Source organism: Erinaceus europaeus, chromosome 2 (genome assembly GCF_950295315.1).
Source record: "Erinaceus europaeus chromosome 2, mEriEur2.1, whole genome shotgun sequence".
Lineage (NCBI taxonomy): Eukaryota > Metazoa > Chordata > Mammalia > Eulipotyphla > Erinaceidae > Erinaceus > Erinaceus europaeus.
The window spans coordinates 149,489,575-149,509,202 of NC_080163.1; positions in this window are offsets into that span (position 1 = coordinate 149,489,575).

The window sequence follows — 19,628 nt, forward strand, 5'->3', positions numbered from 1 at the left end:
ATAAAATGAAAAAAAAAAGAGATTCAAGAGTTTGAATGAGAGAGGTATTGGCTTAGATGTTGTATGTGGCACTTGGATATTTCTCACCATGTTTATAGAATCCTATAAACTGATATTTAAAATGCAAAATCTAAAAATTTTCTAGAAAGATTCAAATAATTATCATGCTTAGTGAGGCATTATCTGTCATACACAGGCAAAGATCTGGTAAAAACAGATTATCAGTATAAGACCATGATGATGATGACGATGATTTTGTAATTACCAGGACTTCACTGCTTCAGACTTTTTCAGATGATAGATAGATGATAGACACACAGATAGATAGATAGATAGATAGATAGATAGATAGATAGATAGATGATAGATAGGACTTCACTGCTTTAGACAGACTTTTTCAGATGATAGATGATAGATAGATAGATGATAGATTATAGATGATAGATAGGACTTCACTGCTTCAGACAGACTTTTTCAGACGATAGATAGATGATAGATAGGACTTCACTGCTTCAGACAGATTTTTTTCAGATGATATATATATAAATAGCTAGATGATAAACAGATGATAGCTAGACAGATGATAGAGAAATGGAGAGATAGAAAGGAAGGAAGGAAGGAAGGAAGGAAGGAAGGAAGGAAGGAAGGAAGGGAGGAAGGAAGGAAGGAAGACTGAAGCTTCCTCTAATGTGGTGGGGGAGGCCTGGGTTTGAACCTATTAGCATACATGGAAATGTAGATCCACTGTCCAGGTGAATTCTTTTTCTGGATCTGGATGCTTATTTTAATGGATTACACTTTTTAATGGAATATCATATTCAGCAGTTCACTTTTATTTTGCTTGCCCCTTAACCCCAACCACTAGTGCCTTGCTCATTCATGATTTGACCAGTCCCAGGAGACCTTTCCATTTTAATTTCAGAAAGAACAACATAAAGCAGGAGAGAGCTACCACAGCACTGCTAGAACATTCATGGAGCCTCCCCTGGCGCTGTTCATGGTTACTTCATGTGGTGGCAGAAACAAATACCAGGGTTCTGTAAGTGCACTGAAATACTGGACAGGACCAGGGAGGTGGCAGAGCAGTAGTACCCTTAGTTTGGATGTCTGAGGCCCCAGAGTTCCAAGGTTCAATCCCTAGCACCACCATATGCCATAGATGAACAGTGCTATGATCTATCTTCCCTCACCACTGTCTATATGTGTGTGTGTCATAAAAATAAATGTTAAAACTTTAAAAACAAAGTAAAAATTCCATCTCACTTAGAAGTCAGGAGATAGTACATCTGCTGCAAGGCCAAGGAAGATAAAGAGTAGTGGAGTAGATCTGTAGGTGTCTCTTTCTCTCCTCAATTTCTCTATTCCCTCAACTTCTTTCTTTCTGTCTCAAAAAAAAAAAAAAAAAAAAAGGAAAGGGAAGGAAGGAAGGAAGGGAAGGGAAGAAAAAGGAAGTAAAGAATAGAAGAGAGAAGGAAAATATTAAAAACTATGATGGAGCAAATCTAATCCAATTAGCTAATTCTTTTGTACCTTCATCTGGCCCTATAATAAAGTAACAGAGATTCAGTGTCCCTGAAAATGGAAACCAAAAGAACATAAAAAGGATCTAGGTTCAAAGCTTTCTCTCTTCAACTGCCACAATTTCTTTGCTATTATCGACAGTAATTATTAGAACCTTATATTGTGGTAGGCACCATGCTCAGCATTTTACTGCATTGACTTATGAATTCTTCTGAAAAGGTGAGAAGGCTGAACTCCTTTTACAGGTAAAGGAACAAAAGTTACATGCTTTATAATTCACATTTAATTACAAAGTAAATGGAGCCAGAAGAGAGGTGCAAGACTAAGCCAGTTGTGTCTCAGGACCTAAATTATCAAATGATAAAATATTTTGGGGGAAGTATCTGCATCAGAGTAAATATTTAGATTCTGCTCCTGCTAATATGTTTCATTCCTAACATTACCTCACTGAATCCTCCTAACAACCCTGTTGTGTAAGTATGATAATCTGCACATCTATTGGCAGATAAGGACAGTGAGTGTATGAAAGAAAGTAAATGTTATTCACACAATACACTTATAGACTTTCACCTGATTTATTTATTTTTCTTCTTCTTCTTCTTCTTTTTTTAAACTAGAGCACTGGCTCATCCTGGAGCCAGGTACAGACACCTGGTTTCTAACAGAAAGATACTGAGAAATGAGTCTTTGTCTTTCTAACAATTATCCAAACTTTTCTAATCCCATTCTATTAAAAATAAAAATGTACATACCGCACACATACCATATATAACACATATATTTATAAAGTTATACATTTCAACTAAATAAAAATTTCCTCAGGTTTAATCATGTAGACATGCTCATCTTTTTATATATGAAAAAGAGGAATAAATACTCATTAACACTTACTCATTACTCATTAACCCCAAGAACTTAAAATAAATTTTTACTCTGAGATAAAAAATTAGTATGGAAAGACAGATGCATTAATTACTCTATCCACTTTTCCCACCCTTCTCCATCAAAAAATAACTTATGTAAGTAATCATCTTAAGAGACAAAATTAACTTAGAGGATACATACTTAATTTACCATATAGAATTTTAAAAGCATCACTTCATAACAAGTTGTAGGTATACAGTAACTCTCCTCTTTGCCTAGTTATTTTTTTCCATCTTAGCATTCCAGAGGATTGAGGGGTTGGGAGAGTAGCATGGAAAGTTAATTCTGCTTTATGCATTAATCTATATATGCTGTTACATGTGTAGGTATTTTTTACACATATATGTACTAGAAAACATGTAACTACACAAGTTATAAAATTATTATGCTTAGGATAATGAAATAAGACACATATTATGAAGTCCTGCAATCCAGAGATAGCCAAAAAAAATTTTCCTTCCTTCATGAAATCTTTACCTCTAGGCTACCTTGGAAATGTCTTCAGGCTGTGGGTAAATTTGTTCAGTTTATAATAACAGAATTTATGTGTACAACTTCACAATTAACTTTGGTAGAACTGGGAATTTACAGAGATGTAGATAGATGTATATTTCTTTGTTAGAAGTAGTATCCAAGTAGATCAGAAGCAACCAATAGCACAGCTATATACAAGATACTGGGTACTGTACAGCAAACCCTAACAAAAGGACTTTTCAAAGTTAACCCAATTAACAAATAATGTGATGATAACATTAACTATCCATTGTCTTTTTGAACCCTAAGGCAGCAGGAACCTCACATCTCCACTATAGAGCCCCTACTTCCCCCAGTCCTGGAACCATTGGATAGGGCCCACTTTCCCATATGCCTCTCCCAATCCATATCAAATAATATTGCATCTGCCGATCACAACCTAACCAACACAAGGATTGCCACCTCAACATGCTTCACTTCAGACTGTGTCCAGAGACTTCACATGTGGAATGACAACCCTTCAGCTTCATTACTCGGGTGAGACCTTTCCTTGCATAGTATTCTCTAATTCCATCCCAGGTGGTTCACTTTCTAACAAAGTCCCAAAACCTAGATATACACCAGTTTCTGTGAGAGAGAGCATATGTTCACACGTATCCATAAACTACTGCAAAATATATACCTGAAAGCAGAAGTACACTAGAGTTTGCAGTGAGTACCTCCCTAACACTTCCTCTCCACTATTCCAAGCTTTGGGTCCATGATTGCTCAACAATTTGTTTGGCTTCATATGTTAACTCTCTTTTCAGTCACCAGGTTCCAGATGCCATCAGGATGCCGGCCAGGCTTCCCTGGACTGAAGACCCCACCAATGAGTCCTGGAGCTCTGCTTCCCCAGAGACCCACCCTACTAGGGAAAGAGAGAGGCAGACTGAGAGTATGGACCGACCAGTCGACGACGCCCATGTTCAGCGGGGAAGCAATTACAGAAGCCAGACCTTCCACCTTCTGCAACCCACGATGACCCTGGGTCCATGCTCCCAGAGGGATAGAGAATGGGAAAGCTATCATGGGAGGGGGTGGGATATGGAGATTGGGTGGTGGGAATTGTGTGGAGTTGTACCCCTCCTACCCTATGGATTTGTTAATTTATCCTTTCTTAAGTAAAAAAATAAATAAAAAAGAAGTAGTATCCAATATATTTAGCTATAACAAAAATAAAAGAGGATAACAGTTGGAAAGGAAACAAAAATCATGGTCCTATAAGATATGCTGTTGCCAGTAAAATCACAGAGAATAAACTGTACAGAATTTTTAAACGAGGTTCATTAAGGTGACCAGCTATAAAATAAATATACAGAGTCAACACAAACTCTTAGAACTCTGCTGGAAGAAGACTAAAAGAAAGAGATAGGAATAGTATTCTTACTGAGGTACATTAAAGAAAAAATGCTGAGGGGGCTGGTGAGTAGCTTTTCCAGCAGAGTACACAGGATACCACGTAACATGATACATGATACATGTAGCCTGGGTTCAGTCTTCAGGGGGAGGGGACTTCATGAGTAGTGGAGCAGTACTACATGTCTCTCCTTCTCTGTCTATCTCTCTTTCTCACTTTACATTTAGAAGATAGAAAGAAATGACCATCAAGAGCAGTAGAGTCATGCAGGCAATAATCCCCACTAATAAGTTTGGTTTTAAAAAATAAAGTTGAAATAAAATGTGAAACTATGTTCATTCTACCTTGATTTAATTAACATACTTTTTTCAATTCAGATGCTATTTTTAGCAAGATTTCCTAGTTATGAGCTCCTGCAAAATCTGTGCTTCACCATAACCAGTAGGTGAATTGTAGTATTAAAATTATAAAAGTCTCAGATTGGTGAAATTGCAGAAAGCAAGGTAAGTTGAATTAAGCTTTCTGTTGCTGTGAATCATCTAGTGGGTGGATTTCTCCATAGATATAATATTTTTGGATTTTATAAAGAATTTCTCCTGGGCTTCCATCTGTTGGCAAACCATTATGGGAAGAAGACCAGGAACTTCATTTTACAAAGACTGTTTAGAGTAGAAGTTCTCTACAATTCTTAACAGAGGAGTGTATCCACTGATAAAGTCATGCCAATAGATGAGTTTGTGATGAATCTGGATGCAAATAAGGGGCAGCATGACACAAAGAACAGTATGAGTCTAAGGAGAGGTATAAACCTCCAGTATCCACAGTAATTTAAAAGGATGGGAAACATATTTCCTTTTTACAAAAGTAAAAAATGCTCTAGTGAAAGGATAACTATTTTTTTCTTTAATTTGCTTCCTTCCTCTCCTCCCTTCAGGCTCAGGGGAAAAACAACAACAACAAAATAGTATAGCCACAGGACCTTTGGAATATAAAATATGCCTACTAGCTATCTACAAAATGGAGGACTCCCCCAACTCTTCACCTGCACTATTCCAGCCTTTAGGTCCATGATTGGTCAACAGTTTGTTTGGCTTTGTATGTTAACTCTCTTGTCAATCACCAGGTTCCAGATACTAGCTGGGTACCAAACAGACTTCCTTGGACAGACAACCCACCCCACTAATGTGTATTGTAGCTCCGCTTCCTCAGAGCCCTTTGCCACTAGGGAAAGAGAAAGACAGGCTGGGAGTATGGACCAACCTGTCAACACCTATGTTCAGCCAGAAAGCAATTACAGAAGCTGGACCTTCAACCTTCTGCATCCCACAATGACCTTGGGTCCATACTCCCATAGGGTTAAAGAATAGGAAAGCTATCAGGGGAGGGGATGGGATAAAGAGTTATGGTGGTGGGAACTGTGTGATGGTGTACTCCTCTTATCCTATGGTTTAGTCAATGTTTTCTTTTTAAAAATTAAAAAAAAAAAGAATTTGCCCCAGAAATTTGCAGAATCCACGACTTGGGTAGAACATAAAGTATCTTTTAAGTCAATAAAGAACTGCTTTTCACTATACATGTTCTTCATGTAGGTGAGCCAGTAGTACTCAGTAATGACCCTGGAATCAAACTCTACTACCTTTTAGTGGTAGAAATTCCAACTCTACTATATTTTGGTGGTGTATACTTAAGCATAGTAAGCTACCATTATTTTAGTTGTAAAAATAAAGATAACAGTATTTCCTAATGAAAAAGGTTCTCAGGATTAAATATAGTAATCTTAAGAAAATTGTACAATACTTTCTAATAAATACTAGAAATACTTATTTCAGTATTTATAAGTTGTTAGAAATAAATAACAATAATTTATTTTTTACTTTGTTGCCATTACTGTTGTTGTCGATGATGATGATCTAGACAGACAAACTGAGGAAAGAGAGAGAGAGAGAGAGAGAGAGAGAGAGAGGCATCATCGATTTCATCTACATCATTAATTGCCCCTTGCAGATTGGGACCTGAGTCCTTGGGAGTGGTAGCACATATGCTCTGTGGGGTGGGCCACTTCCCAGCCACAAATAATTTACTTTTCATAAGAATTATTTCTTAGGACTAAGATTGATGGTCTCTGCTTATAAATATCAAGAAAACTAAATAAATAATAGCTTAAAATTATAGATAGTTTAGTAGGTCATATAATTTATTATTTTAAAAAATAAATGTATGATTTAAAAAATATTTATTGGGGGATTAATGGTTTACAGCTGACAGTAAAATACAATAGTTTGTACATGCATAACATTTCCATACAACAGTACAACCCCCACTAGGTCCTCCTCTGCAATTATGTTCCAGGACCTGAATCCTTCCCTTCACCCTCACCCCAGAGTCCTTTACTTTGGTGTAATACACCAACTCCAGTTCAAGTTCTGCTCAGTGTGTTTTTTCTAATCTTGCTTTTCAGCGTCTGTCTAGGAGTGAGATCATCCTATATTCAGCCTTTTATTTCTGACTTATCTCACTCAGTAAAATATCTTTGAGCTCTAGCCAAGATGGGGTACAGTAGGTGAATTCACCATTTTTAATAGCTGAATAGTATTCCATTGTGTATATAGACCACAACTTACTCAGTCACTGTTCTGTTGTTGGAGACCCGGGTTTCTTCCAGGTTTTGGCTATTATAAACTGTGCTATGAATATAGGTATACATAAATCTTTTTGGATGGGTATGTTTGGTTCCTTAGGATATATCCTGAAGAGAATAATTGCAGAGTCATAGGGTAGGTCTACTTCTAGATTTCTGAGAGTTCTCCAGACTGCTTTCCACAGGGATTGGACCAATTTACGATTTCTCCAATACTGCAGGAGGCTTCCTTTGTCCCTACAACCTTGCCATCATTTGCTATTGCTATTGCTACCTTTTATGATACATGCCATTCTATCTTATTATTGTCTTTATGTGCATTTTTCTGACCGTCAATGACTTAGAGCATTTTTTCATAGGTTTATTGGCCTTTGGGATCTCTTCTATGGTGAATATTCTACTCATGTCCACTCCCCATTTTTGGATGGAGTCATTTGTTTCTTGTTGCTGAGTTTGGTGAGCTCTATATATTTTGGTTATTAGCCTCGTGTCTGATGTATGACATGTGAAAATCTTCTCCCATTCTGTGGAATGTCCATTTGGGTGGTGGTTTCTTTTGTTGTGTAGAAGGTTTTTAACTTGATGTAGTCCCACTGGTTTATTTTTGATTTAGTATTTTTGTAATCAGATTCGTACCTCACTGAAGATGCCTTTAAAACTTATATGGAGAAGAGTTCTGCCAATATTTTCCTGTAAGTATTTGATAGCTTCTGTTCTAACATCCAAGTTCTTGATCCACTTGGAATTTTGTGTTTGGTGAAATGTAGTGGTTCAGTTTCATTCATCTACATGTTTCAACCCACTTTTTTAAACACCATTTGTTGAAGAAACTCCCCTTTCCCCACTTAGTAGTCTAGGCACCTTTGTCAAAGAATAGATGTCCATTGCTGTGGGTGCTTACTTCTGGGCTATCTTATCAGATATGAGAATAGCTGTTCCTGCCCCTTTTTATGTGTATGTGTGGTCCATTAGCTTGTGTGGTGATTTTTCCATCCTTTCACTTTGAGTCTTTGTTTGTCTTGTTGAGTGTGGTGGAGTTCCTGCAGACAACATATGGTTGTGTTGTGTTTTCTTCCTACTCTGTACCTTTTAATAGGTGAATTCAGGCCATTGACATTTATTGATATTTTAGATTGAAGATATTTTAACACCATTATTCTAAACTTTTAGAGTCTAAATGACAGTTTAGCAGGATATCCACTGTAGTCTTGGTTGAATGACTTTCTCATTGAGTACTCAAGATATGTATCTTGCCATTCTCTTCTGGCCTTTAGTGGCTGTGTGGAGAAATTTGCTACTAATATTATGTGTTTTCCTCTGTAGGTGACTCTTTGTTTTTTCTCTTGCAGCATTCACAATTCTTTCTTTATCCTTATTGCTTTTCTTTCTAAATATGATTTGTCTAGGTATCTTTTTAGGTCTGGGTTTAATTCTATCTGGGACTCCCTGGGCTTCTTGAACCTGGGCTTCTTGAACCATTATGTCTTTTATGTTGTCTAAAACAAAGAAGATCTCAGCTATTATGTCCTGTAGAATGTTTTCTTCTTCTCTTTCTCTTTCTTCCTCTGGTAAGTCAATAATGTGTATATTACCTCTTTTGAAGTCATCCCACATATTTCTGTTGTTGTCTTAAGTTTCTCTTAACATTTTTGGGGGGATCTCTTACCTTTTCCTTGGTATTCTCTAATCTATCCTCAATCTTGCTAATTCTGTTTTTGGCCTCACTTATTCTATTATCTCTCCACTCTGTTGCTTTCTGAAGCTCAACTATTTCATTACACTGTTCTGATACTGTATTAGCTTGTTCAGCTAGATGTACTCTTTACTCAGCTATTTCAGCTTTCAGCTCTCTAATTACCTTGAGATAATTAATATTTTCTTTCAGAGTCCCATTTGCTGTTTCCCCATTTCTGATGCTATTACTTTCAAAAGCTTTCCTCACTCCTGTGACTGATGCCTCAATTAGTATTTAGATTTTGTCCTCATTTTTATGTGCTTCTACCTTTGGAGGGCTTTTAGCTGAGCTTGTGTCCTGGTTAATTTCTCCAATGTTTCCTCTTGGTTTAACCATTAAATATGGTGTGTTCCAAGGTCCCTCTCTCAGTACCTTTCAATCCACTAATCTCACTTGTCTGGATTGACTTGTGTCTAAGTAAGGTAGAAAGAGTTCATTAGAGTTTTATTAATTAATAGTTATTTAAACATTATTCATCTCTAAGGTGAAGCACAGTGGCTGTTAATCCCTCTTATGTTCTTTATCTTCCCTGGAGGGTATGGGAGCATGAAGGCTTTTTTTTAACTCTAAGTAGGTTTCTTAGCTTAATCTCTCACTCCTCACCAAGAGATAAAACAATGTGGGGGAGAGATAGCACAATGACTATGCAAGAGACTCCCACATTCTGAGGGTCCAAAGCCCAATTCAATACTCTGTCAACAGTTAGAACTAAATTGGGCAGCAGTCCTTGACCCTGTGAGTTTCTTTAAAAAAAAATCCTGTTTGTACTTTGTGGGCTCTGAGTCCATTATTCATTGTGTGTCTCAATTAATCCAGAGAACAATTTGGGAAGGCTCCCACTATACAACTCCACCTCCAGACCACTAGAAGTGTAGATCTTCTCCTGAGTTTCCTGATCAGTTCTATGGCCCCTGATTTTAGCACAGGGCTTATCTGCCTCTGTTCCCGCCTCCAAAGGATAGTAGCAATGGAGACTCACAGTTGCAATTGGTGAGACTTAGGGGGTTCTCTCCTGCCTTTAGCAGTCTTTTTGTTGATAAAAACTTGGATAGAAAGTGAAGCCTCAACTCTCAAATTGTCAGGCTGTTACCAACAGCTCCTGAGTAGATCTGGACTTTTAGCCCCTGGAACATCTCCTTAAGCTCCTCTCTGTCCACAAGCCACAAGTGCTTGCATTCACCCATGACTTGGTGAGTTCCAAAGTAATCCTAGTCTTATCTAGGTGCATTCTCAGGTGATCCTCTTTGCTATTCCTAACTGACAGAGATCAAAAAATGCCTATATTTTAAATTTTTATTTTCACCAGAGCATGTTTTTGCTGGGTACTGAACCTATGATCCTGGAGCCTCAGGCAAAGAAGGCTATTTAGGTACCCAGTATTGATCTCCTGAGCTATTGTGCTATATAATTTAAATATCCAGATTGGTTTTAAGTATAATTGAATATTTTTTTGATATTTTTGTCATTAATTTTACTCAACTTGCTCCTACTGTTCAGTTCAACACTCAAAGTGACTTCCCTACTAAATGAAAAAGAATATTGGGAGTTCGGCAGTAGCACAGCGGTTAAGAGCATGTGGCACAAAGCATTGAGGACCTGCGTAAGGATCCCGGTTTGAGCTCCTGGCTCCCCACCTGCAGGGGAGTCGCGTCATAAGTGGTGAAACAGGTCTGCAGGTGCCTATCTTTCTTTCCTCCTCTCTGTCTTCCCCTCCTTTCTCCATTTCTCTCTGTCCTAGCCAACAATGATGACATCAATAACAACAACAACAATAACTACAACAATAAAACAACAAAGTTAACAAAAGGAAATAAATAAATATTTTTTTAAAAAGAATATCACTATATTTAAGATTCTGAGGAAAAGTATGATTTTCCTTATAATTAAACAATGAAAACCTACTAATATCCTAGAGGAAAACAATAGTAGTAGTTTGATTAGGACTAGACTAATTGAACCTGATACTATAACAAGTAGGATTAAATTAATCTCCTTATTCCAATCATGACTTGTCCCTAATTTAGAGATAAGGTTATAATACCTTTGAAAATTTTTGTGCAAAAACAATAGTAATGGAAGGGAGAACTAGGAATAGAGGTTTATGAGTAAACACCGTAAAATTATATTCCTTAAATAGATTTCATATTTATATATTATATATTTCATATTTATATATTATATATTTCATATTTATATAAGATGCCAAAGGTATTACATTTGCAGCTATAATATAGGATGGTATTTTTAGCTTGGTACTTGGAGTTGCAATCATACTGTCTCCTATTTCTAGCCTCAACCTTTAATGAGTAACAGGCTCACTTAGCAAGTCACACCTGATCCCTGGGCATCAAAGTTTACACAAGTGAAAAAGAAAAGTTAGGTAAGATGAATCCCAAGTTCCCAATAGCTTTATGGTTCTCAATGAACAAAACACACATCTCCTATAAATGGGAACGATGGCTGTTAAGCAAACTCTCAACTTCTGTTCTGGAAATTACACAAAATAACCCAAGTTCCTTTTATCTTTCTTCACTGGTTCTATTTTCTATCCCTTTAATCTTTTTGTTGATAGTCGATGGACTTGCTCCAATTTATCTATCTATATATATATATATATATATATATATATATATATATATATATATATTTCCTAACTGGAAAAAAAACAGTATAGAGATAGCAGTGCTATATCCCATGTAAGAAGGGTTCTGCCTCCAACCTCCATCATTGTAAATCTCATATGTAAGCTTAAAAATATTTTATTTTTACAAATTTTAATTCCAGACTATTTTGGTGGGTGCTCAGTATGTTCTGTTGTAAATCTTGTAATTATTTTTCATTTTTATTGAATATAATTACTACACTACAAAGGTTTCAGACATGTATCATTAAAAAAATCAACATGTTATCCCCTTTGTCCTGAAGCATGGCCTCTTAGTCCCTTGGCTTCCAATTTCCTTTCTGATCTTAAAGTCAAACTAGCTGATTTCATAATCCAACAGTTTCTAGTCCTGTTTATCTGTTTTCTTTTTACTCTGTATAGTGCATAGCAGCAAAATCATAATACTTGTCATTCTCTGACTTGTTTTACTGTAATGCCTTGTAGGTTTACCTACAAATCTCACAAATGGCAGGAATTAATCTTTGTTACTGAATATTATTTCAGTCTATGTGTGTGTGCATGTGTGTCTGTGTCCGTTTATTTAGTGTGATATATGTGAAAAACATTTATTTACAATAACCAAGAACTGGAGTCAATTAAAGTGACCATGACCAAATGAAGATGTAATATATTTATGTGCATATATTTCCTTGAATTTGTGTTTTTGTACTTTTTAGACAAATAACAGAAATACTATAGGAATAACTGAATTGTACTGGGCTTTACCACTCCAGGCTGACTTTTTTTGGATACATATATAGAGACAGAGCGAGAGATAACACAGCATCAAAGCTTCCACTAATAAACTGGGGACTAAGCTGTAATCTTCACTGAATGCATGGTAATTGCAAGTCCACTATCCAGGAGAGTTTTTTGCTGGCCCTGTGAGTACACTTCTATCCCAATACTGTATATGGTTATTTTTATTTGTTATAAAATTTAAGGTATGAACTCTCCATAAACTTTTATTAAATGTTAATAATGTGTGTTTACTGAATGTGTGTTTACTGAATTTTGACACAAGCCTTAATGTGTGTTTACTGAATTTTGACGCAAGCCTACCTAAGTTTGACACAAACACATCCCTTAAAATATTATAACATCACCAACACTATGATGCTTCTCATGTCTGTTACAAGTCACATAATACACAGTCCAAGAAGCAACAATTACTCTGACTTACATATAAATAAAATACCCCATAGTCAATTTACTTAGTATATTTCTGAATGTCATATTCTGGATTCTTTACTCTTTTTATTTTATAATATTCTCTTTCAATTATCGCTGTCTATTGCTATCCCCTTATATCTTAATGTCAATTAGTATGACTTCTGCTTTTTTATTCTTTTCAAGTTTGTTTTGACATTCTTAATTCCTTTTACTTCTCCATATGTATTTTAGAATGAGCTTGTTGATGTCTACAGAGAAAACCATTGTTTGAATTGCTTTGAAGTTTTAGAAAAGTTTCCGAGAATTGGCATCTTAATAATATTTAAACTCCTGGTAAAATTTCAACCTTTGATATTAAAAAACATCTTTCATTTTCACTTGTTTTGTCATATAGCTAAGAATTAAGAATGTCAGAATTGAAAATATTATCATTAACCCTTCTTTTTTTCTTTTTCTTTTTTTTTTCTTTTTTTTATTTTGCCTCCAGTGTTATCACTGGGGCTCTGTGCCAACACTAAGAATCAATCCACTACTCCTAGAGGCCATTTTTCCCTTTTATTGGATAGGACAGAGAGAAATGGAGATAGGAGGGGAATACAGAGAGAGGGAAAGAAAAATAGACACCTGCAAAGCTGCTTCACCACTTGCAAAGCAACTCCCCCTGCAGGTGGGTAGCCAGGGGCTCGAACTGGGATCCTTGTGCGGGTCCTTGTGCTTTGTACTATGGTACTATGTGCGCTTATCCTGGTGTGCTACTACCTGTCCCCATCATTAACTCTTTAAAGAGAGGGAAACAAAATCAAATGTAGATGTCATAAGAAAATTTCAATTAAGAATAAAAATTTAAAAATAGTAAGTCAATACAAATTGATGCAATCCATAATAAAAGTTTATGGAGAGTTCATACCTTATACTCCAGCAATATCACTAGTAGGCATTTATCTAAGGATATGAAAACACTAGTTTGGAGGGACAATTATATCCATAGCTGCATTATTCAACATACAGTGGAAGTAACTTAAATGCCTATTGACAAATGACTGGCCGAAGAAGTTATAAGATATATACTCCATGGAATACTTCTCTGCAGTAAAAAAAAAAAAAAAAAAAAAAAACCCCTCATATCAAGAGTTTTCTGGCCATCTGTGAAATAACCTTAGGAGCAATAGCGGTAAGGAAAAGAAAAGTTGAGCAATGATCAGTCAATTACTGTTTGGTTGGGGGCTGCAGCTATAAAATCCCATTTTCAATGAGAAGATATCTGAGTAGTAACTAACTGTTTAGAAAAATATTCCTAGGTCACAGTTGTATCTGTCCCCAGCTTGAAGAGATTCTAGTGGCCTGGCAATGGTGCACCTGGCTGAGTTCACACATTGCCACACACAAGGACCCAAGTTCAAACCCTCAGTCTCTACTTGTGGGGGGTGGGGAGGGGACATCACAAGTGGACCAGTCCTGCTGATGTCTCTCTTTCTTTCTATTTCTCTGTCTTTCCCACTCCTCTTACTTTTCTTTGTCCTATCAAAATTAAAAAGAAAGGAAGAAAACAAAAAAGTCATATTGTCAGGGCAGGAGATTCAGTGTAACCCCCACCCCCCAAAACTGTGAGACACTAGAGAGTTCTAAGTCTTTATCGAAAGCCTGGAGGTGAGAGTGGGCCAGCTAAAAGTCACTCCTTTCAGACCCAGTTCTTTTATAAACAAGATTTACAAAACATTAGGGATTTCAAATACAGAGTAGTAGGTTTGGGTGGGAAGCAGAACACATAATGGGGTAAATGGGTAAAGATACTTAAAACATAGGCTGTGGTAGCTAATCTAAAGATAAATTTAAACTCAGCATATGAATGAATTCTGCTTATCAATAGCTACTCTTCCATATCAATGTTTAAGACATTAAATGACTAGGAGCTTTGGCTCCCCTAAGGCTGTGGCCTGATAATCCATCTTTCTTTGAGGAATATTTATATATTTTAATGGAAAGTCTTTCAGACACTGAATTAGATATTAAGCCTAAACTCAAGGACATCTGATTTGAATGTTTCCCAGTAAAAAGATGATATGGTATCCTTTGGGATAAAATTAATAGAACTGAAGGTGATTTTGTTTAGCAAAATAAGTAAAGAAGTGAAAGAAAACTTTCATAGGATGGTTTCATTCCTATGTGGATTCTAGAGAATTGAAACATATACACTTGGAGAAAAAAAATACTAGAAGCAAACATACTGTCTCTCAGATTTTGTGAGAACCATAGTAGTTATCACTAAGAGAGTGGGGGCAAGGAATTTTGGTGGTGGGTGCTGTGTAGAACTATACCATGCAATTTTATAATCTTTCAAACCACTATTAATCATAAATATAAAAAGTGGCTTTGAAAAAAATAATGTTAATTCCAGACTGAGGTGATAAGTCAGTGTGTTTGAGCACCAGCTGACATACCACAGGCCCCAGCTCCCCAGGTTCAATCTACAGACCACCATACCTCAGAGCTCAACAGTCCTCTGGTGTACCTGCTCCTGCTCTCATTTTTTAATTGTTTTTTAAAATGTATTTTTATTGGATAGAGACAGAGAGAAATTGCGAGGGAAGGGGGAGATAGAGAGGAAGTGAAACAGACACTTTCACTTCTCATGAATTTAGTGAACCCTGCAGGTGGGGACTGGGGCTTGACCTGGATCTTTATCACTGTAATTTATGCTGGACCCTCATGCTCTCTTTCTATCATGTAGAAGCTGCTATTTTAAAAATAATAATCCCAATAAGAAAATAAGAAATTTCTAAGCTTTTATCTGTTGGTAGATTAACACATACACACACAAAGGGCTGGGATTAACATATCTATAGAGTGCACACATTGCTATGTGCTAGGACCAAAGTTCAAGCCCCTGTACCCCCACCTGCAAGGAGAAAGATTTAAGATCTGTGTAAGAGTGCTACAGTGTCTATCCTCTCTTCCTCCCATTCTTGATTATCTTTCCCTCTCTACTTCTGTCTTTATCAAAACAACAACAAAATGCAAACAAAACAAGACCATAGAGAGCTGTGGATTTATCTAATGAAGTTGCTGGGCCCCAGTGACAACCCAGATGGCAGTAAATAAATATATAAATATAATTAACATAACAAAAGTGGTAGAAAGAAATCAGACAGACTGATTTTAGAGACTGAAAAGCAGATTCATAGTGAACATTAACTCAGTTGTAGCAAAAGTAAATGGATGAAAGGCAAAGTGATATGAAATCAAACTTCAGAGGAAGGCAGGACCAGTGTTGTGGCTTTGCAGGTCTTACATGGACTTTTAAAAAACCTCTCAGAAGGGTGGGTAGATAGCATAATAGTATAATGGTTATGCAAAGAGACTCTCATACCTGAAGTTCTGAAGCCACCAGGTACAATCCTAGGCATCACCATAAATAAGAGCTGAGTAGAGTTCGAGAAAAACAAACAAACAACAACAACAAAAATAAAATAAAAAAAGGAAAAACCTCTCAGAGGAACGAGAATCTACGAAAAGTCTCCAACTCCCCCCCCCCCCATATGGATGATAGTGTGTAGGCTGACAATAAAAAAATTAGTGATGGTCATAAGTCTATTATAAAACATCCAGTGGGGTGAAGATTGGATTAATATAGAAGAAAAATAATGGTGGCTTGGATGAGGAAGGGAATTATAATTTAAACAGAACTCCAGTTCCCATTAAAATTTTTGAGCATACAAACTATTCTTGCAGAAAATCGACCTTGATTTTATTAATGGACTTATGGAGTTTTTAAAACTCAGCATTTAGTAATTTGGGTTAATTACTGGGGCACCACATCTTCACAGCTCCCCTGCTTCCAATGGACTCTTTTTTATACAGATAGAGGTGAGATGTAGAAAGGAAGAGAGTGACAAAGAGAGGAGAGATATTGTATCCCTGCTCCACCATCATGAAGCTGCTCATGGAAGTGCTCCCATGTGGTGGACAAGGTCTTGAAACTGGGTCCTCAGGCATGGTAAAGTGTATACTCTACTGTATGTTTTAAAATGTACAAATAGAGGAAGTGCTGGAAATAATAAAATGGGTAGATGATTTATGGTATTCTTTTCAACTCTCCTCCCACCCCCCTTTCTTTAAAATAAGAGCACAACTCAACCCTGGCTTAAGGTGGTAATGGAGACTGAACTGCAACCTTGAAGCCTGAGGCATGAGTCTTTTGTATAGCCACTACACTATTTTCCAGGGCAATTTTACTAAATGTAAACTACATGTTTATTGTAGCGAAATATAACACCAACAGAAATTAAAATTTCCCAAAAGTAGAAATACAAAGTATGTGAGTTCTTCAAAGGTGAAAGACAGCATCAGAAAGTCTGTGAAAAAGTTACATGTTTGTGAATTTAGCCTTGGAGAATGTTCCAATTATAAAAAATTGTATAATTATAGGACTAGGGTAGAAAAGGACCAAACATTAAAAAAATAGTCATAGTAGTTAAAACCTTATAATTGCAGCCTATTTGTTAAGGAGTCTTTAAGTCAGTGCATGTTTTTCAGCACAGATATTATTCAAATATGCAGGCCTGTAGAAATATATAGACTATCAATAAGATTCTGAGACTTGAAAACTTAGTAACAAGTATTCTTGGGAAATGTTCCTAACATATATGAAGGGATATATTTAGTAGAAATTATCACATTACTCTGTAAAGAAATTATTTCTCCATCCTGTGACTATGTTGGATAAATACACCTGGTTGAAAATTATACATGTTTGGTTCAAGTATGAACAATGGCTAGGGTCCCAGATTGGATATTCATAGTATTCTCCATTGAAGGAAGAGATCTGATTATGTGTCCTCCCCAAAACTCAATTCTCTCCACAACTGAGTCCAACACACATGAAATTCAAAACTCCAGAAACACAGTATGTAGTATTTCCCAACATTTTATGCTACCTGGTACACCCTTTAATTTTTCTTTTGCTCTTTCCCTTCACCTGAAAATGGTTTAATCATGCTTGACTTCTTAGCAAGAACCTATGCAACTTTCACTCATCAGTTTAAAATGTCTTTTCTTTCTTTCTTTCTTTCTTTCTTTCTTCCTTCCTTCCTTCCTTCCTTCCTTCCTTCCTTCCTTTCTTTCTTTCTTTCTTTCTTTTTCTTTCTTTCTTTCTTTCTTTCTTCCTTTTTTTTTTTTTTCTGAAAAGCATACCCTGTCTTTGCTCCATTCTCTGTGCTGGTTCTTACTTCACTCTAAACTCTTGAGTTGATGCCATGGCACATTTGGATGGTTTACTTCTATGAGTACCCCCCTCAACAGGTATCAATACAATTAAAGAAAGACAAAAATGAGAGTATTTTTATCTATCCATTCCTGGACCAAGTGGTGCTTGGCATATATAGTCATTACTTAGAAACATATTCAAAAATCCCTTTAGCAACTGTGAATTTTCTGCAAACTATTATAAGTGAAACAGTAAAGCAAATAACTCTGGAACAAAATAGTGAGAAAGAGGCTGAGGAAAACCTGAAAATAGAAATCCAAACCAGGGAGTCGGGCTGTAGCGCAGCGGGTTAAGCGCAGGTGGCGCAAAGCACAAGGACCGGCATAAGGATCCTTGTTCGAACGCCGGCTCCCCACCTGCAGGGGAGTCTCTTCACAGGCGGTGAAGCAGGTCTGCAGGTGTCTTTCTCTCCTCCTCTCTGTCTTCCCCTCCTCTCTCCATTTCTCTGTGTCCTATCCAACAACAACAACAATAGCTACAACAATAAAACAACAAGGGCAACAAAAGGGAATTAAATAAATAAATAAATAAATAAATAGAAATCCAAACCAAACTGAAACTCAGGCTATAACAAAATCACAAGTGGCCAAGAAAGTAGCTCAGTTGGTAGAATGCAGAACTTGCATGATCATGCCTGAGGATTCTGGATCAGTCCCAGTGCTCAATATATTGACATTACAGTGATGTTCTGGCTTCTCTGACTCCCTTGTTCAAATGAAATCATCTTATTTATGAAAGAAATAAAATGAATCTTTTTCTTAAAAGAATCAGCCAGATAGTACTTTTCCAGATATACTTCTGACTCCTCAAAGGCTCACGTTATTGTACCTTATTTCTCTTTGAGGATTTTTCATGCCCATGAGATAGGGACATCAGTATGTTCAATTATTTTTTTCTACATATAAATATTAGGTTGGGAAGTTTTAGTATTTCTAATTATTTGCAATTACTTTTCCCTTTTCACATTTATTCTTATAATTTCAAAACCAAATAGAAAGGTTTGTTCATAATGAAGACTCTCACTGTCCTCTTTCAGAGTATTTGAAATGATTAGTATCAGGCACTTTGTATTATTGTTTTCTATTCAAGATTTTTTTTGTTTTTTATTCAAGATTATTTTTCTATTCAAGGCTGGGTGGTGGCACATCTGGTAGAGCACACATGATGAAATTTAAAGTTCAATATTCATTTAGTTAACATTCATTGAGATGTTTTGTTAGTTGAGGCTAATATATGAAGTCCTTGGGGCCAGGTGGTGGCATGCCCCGTTGAATGCAGAGGAGCCTGATTTGAGCCCCGGCTTCCTACCTGCAGGGAGGAAGCTTCAAGAGCAGTGAAGCAGGTCTGCAAAGGTCTTTCTCTCTCCCTCTCTCCTTCCTATCTCCCTCTCAATTTCTATCTGTCCTATCAAATAAAATAGAAAAGAGAAAAAAAAAAAAAAAGAGGAAAAAGCAAAAAGGCCACTGAGAACAATGGATTTTTTTTTTTTTTACTTTTTAAAAAATATTTATTTATTTTCCCTTTTGTTGCCCTTGTTTTTCATTGTTGTTGTAGTTATTATTGTTGTTGTCGGATAGGACAGAGAGAAATGGAGAGAGGAGGGGAAGACAGAGAGGAGGAGAGAAAGATAGACACCTGCAGACCTGCTTCGCCACCTGTGAAGCGACTCCCCTGCAGGTGGGGAGCCGGGGGCTTGAACTGGGATCCTTAAGCCAGTCCTTGCACTTTGTGCCATGTACGCATAACCCGCTGCGCTACCACCCAACTCCCGGGAACAGTGGATTTTTAATGCCAACATGAGGCTCTAAGTCCAAGTGATAAACACGGTAGTGTTGAAGC